Here is a 4,057-nt window from a genome sequence, read left to right on the forward strand (position 1 = left end):
AGCAGGAGACAACGGGATTGACTAGAAGCCAGGCAGGTAGAGAGTGGAGGCGACTTTCTAATGGTCGGTAACTTTCTAACCGGTAACTTATCCGACAGTTTCTCATAAATCGCAGGAAGACATCAAGTGACCTTCTGAAAGAATGGGAAACATTAAGTGCAGGTGTGAAGTGCACTGCTAGGGCAGTTAGTATCAGGCTCCTAGAAGCAGGACTGAAGTCCCACAAAGCAAGGAAGAAGCCCTTCATTAATGAGAAGCAGGGAAGAGCCAGGCTGGAGTTTGCAAAAAAACGTATTATTCCCATGAACTGAAAAATGTGTGAAACAAAAAATTGTGCTGTAGTCTCAATTTTTTCCCGTAGCTGTATGTGTTTGTATATGATAATTATATTTAACCTTCCTGTGGTGTTGGGGTTGGCACGGACTCGTTCGTAAGTTTAAAATGCATAAAAGCACCACATAAATTTGTGTACTGCATCAGGAACCTCTATTTAAACAAAATAAATAAATTAATTAAAAAATTTCACGAGGCAAGGCATGCCCAGGCGTGTAAGGCAAGATAAGACCAATTCAGTTTATTTATTTAATTCACTTGAGGCTTATTTTACCATTATTTTTTTATTGAAAACGAGAGGTATGCTGTCAAAAGAAAGGTCCAGAAAGCCACACCAAAAATATTAAACCAATCTTTTCATAGATAAGGAAGCCTAACAAGGTAACCAAGAGGTAAGAAACAAATTGGATGGTAAATAATTGTTTTGAGGGTATTTTATGGCTGATTTAAGACACGGGTCGGCACTGACCCGTCTAACATAAGAGATAGGAACAGAAAGGAGGAAGGTTGAAGCTAATAACATGAATCATTTCTGTTTTCTTTGTTAGTTTGCCTTAACTGGTGCTGACTACCAGTCGTCCAGCCCCCCGACCCTCTAATGCCCTCCTCCCGTGGCAGCCTTCGCACTCTCATTGTTGTTAAATCAGTAAGTTTTGTTTATTTTCCCCTCATTTTGAAAATATCTGAAATCCCGTGGCATCAATTAACCCGGGAGCATCTGCTGACAGTGGCTTGGACTTGTAGCCTAACACTTGGTGGGGGGAGGGGCCGGAAGATACCAGGTGGCCTATGCATGACAGGTGGGAGGGGGTGCCTGCCGGGCGTCTCGGGAGGGGGTAGTTGGGAGCGCCGCACGCCGTAATTCACTCCACCTGTTCCCTAATCCCACCTATTTGCATCAGTATGTGCAGGCTCACTTTTTGCCAGTAAATCGGAACCGGAGCCACATATTGCCAGGAAAGTGAGGAGTTCACTTTCAGAAGTGTCCTGAAATGGCACTTTTTTGTTGTTGTTTTTAACCAACGCTCTTTCGTTCCGTATTGCAGTCGATCTCCCATCCAGGTGTGAAAATAAGACTCTCCTCCGTTACGAATTCACACGGTTCTCTTTTCTGAGCACCACCACCGTCTTTATTTCAGTATTTATCTCAGCAAATTGACTAAAAACTGAAATGTTACTTCAGAACAACCCTGCAGTGCTCTTAAAACCCTCCAGTCCCCATAGAATTTGCAGCAGTCATATTTTTCTTCACCCTCAGGGGAAATATTTCATAGGCAATGAGGAAAAGGAAATTAGTCAGGAGAAACTGCGTCCCCATAAAATTCATAAACATGTTTCGCACATCGACGAATCGGAAACATTTCAGCTGTACGTATTTCTGCTCCTGCATGGTCTACACATTTTTATTTTAATTGGAAAGCCTTTCATGAAAGGAATGAAATAAAAAAAGGAACCATTCATTTGTTTCCCGATAAAAGGCGGAGAAAATCTCGCCCTTCCTGCTGCATCCTTGCGCCTGTACTAAGGATCTTTTTAATTACGTTTAATTGTTTTTTCCATCTCTAATGGAGAGGCTGCCATGAAGGGAACGACATTGCTTAGGGGCTGGGAGACCATGGCAGTTGTTGGGAGTCCCAAGACGATGAGTTAGGTTCTGAATAGGTCCGATGGGAACTCTGGAAGTCCTATGAAGGTGACCCACATGCCCTGATCTTGTTAGGGGGAGATGCGACGTCGCTGTGTCTCAGACACTCATCCCGCGTGTTAGGGGGCAGAACCTGGACCGTGCTGGGAGCCAGAGCATGGATTCTGGGCTCCTTATCTGCTGATGCTGCCAACACACCCAGATGACCCCGGCAAACCTTCCACATTAAACCTTGGATGCCGTTAAATACCAGCAGCTGTGTCCGCAGATTCCTCCGATAGCTGAGCGACTCCCCCGCAGTTCTTTGTTCCAGCATTGCTCCCCTTCGCATTTTCTGTTCGCTCTCTGCCTTTAAGTTTCTGCTGATGTTGAAGGGCGGCCCGGCTTTCGCAAGCTTTGAAACGTGCCTCGTAGGCACACAAAATGTGACACGTGATGTTAAGCTTCACGATGTCCGGCAGGTGTGGCTCGATGTGGACGGGGAAGAGTTCTGTATTCCACACACACATTTATATTCATATCTTTGTGGGGACCGTTAATTCATTTTTATGACCATAACCCTAATCCCAACAATGACAACCTTAACCCCTACTCTGCCCTAATATTAACCATAAGTAAACAAACAAAATACACGATTTTCGGCATTTAAAATTTTTTAATCTGCAGTCACAGATTTTTATAAAACTGTGTTTCCCCTTGTGGGGACCAAAAAAACGCTCCCCACAACATCAAAATAACAGGTTTTTATTACATTGTGGGGACATTTGGTCCCCATAATGTAATATATACATACTACATACACGCACACACACACACACCCTCTTCGAGGGCAGTTTCATTGTTCTTCAAATGCTGTTCCTTACTTACTGTGTCCCATTGTGCGGGACCCACACTCACTGGCAATAAATCACACCCCACATCGAGAACTAAGGGCACCGTGGTGTTTCTGCACACCCCCCCCCCTCTGGGTTTGCATGGCCACCCCTTCCCCTGCCCCCACTCCGGGTCATTGGCCTGGCTCGCCCAACCGGAGCCATCGCTGACAGACTGACCCCAAGTCCCTCACGACTGGCCTGTTTTTCAGCGAGAGAAAGGCCCCGGGTGATAGCTGATGAATGGACAGGGGCCCGTCTGAGCACATCTGAATCTTACATCGCTCACTGGCAGAGTCTCGCTGTTTCCTGTATTTTTCAGCGGTGGCTGCATTCGGCTGACAGGCTTATTTTAAGAGGCTCTCAGACTTGGAAAAAAAACCATACTAAGCCTCCTTCCCCATGCCAGGCATGAATTGACCATGAATCTGACCGAGATACTGATTCATGCAGCAATAAAGGGCATCCGTTCGTCAGGTGCCAAGGAACTGGCGGGCAACGGGGAACCAGCCCAGTAACTCAGGGCGTCGGTCCTTCCGTGGCGATCCAGGATGGGTGCGAGCCCACGTCCGGCTTCTCCGCCTCAGTGGAGCCGTGACAGACTTCAGCACCAAGGACAGAGCTTCGAACGTCCAAAAAGAAGACGGATGTTCTGTTGCGGGAGAGAGGAGGTCGCCCACGGCGGCGGCGGCACCGTCGATCCCTCAGTGGTGTCATTTCCGACAGCGCCATTGCGCCGGTGGAAACCCCAAGACTGCCTCTGAGGCAGAACTGAATGGCACACGGATGCGGCAGATCCGTCTCGCTCGTCTCCGGTCAAAGACGCGTCCAGGAGGTGTCTCTCTCACTCCGGCAGTCGTGAAGGTGCATCCGGACCTGTCTGTTTACTCTGGTGTGGGGCGAGGCACGTACAGGCAGAGTGATGGTTATATAAGTGCCATGTGAAGGGTAATGAGACTGGCAGCGCCTCTCCGGGACCGTCAGCGGTCTCATTACCTTACAGACGGCCTCCTTACTTATCGAGTGCCCCTGGACATGCAGAGATGGGGGCGTTTAAAAAAGTGGAAATGGAGCTCAACATACAAGACTGACTCACGGGAAACAAATCGGTCCCTAACTCTCAGCGGGGGCTCCTGGGTAACGAGAGGAGGCTTAGATTCTGTTGAGGGGGCGAGAGGATGGCATCACACCCATGTCTTAAAGAATG

Source organism: Paramormyrops kingsleyae, chromosome 17 (genome assembly GCF_048594095.1).
Source record: "Paramormyrops kingsleyae isolate MSU_618 chromosome 17, PKINGS_0.4, whole genome shotgun sequence".
Classification (NCBI taxonomy): domain Eukaryota; kingdom Metazoa; phylum Chordata; class Actinopteri; order Osteoglossiformes; family Mormyridae; genus Paramormyrops; species Paramormyrops kingsleyae.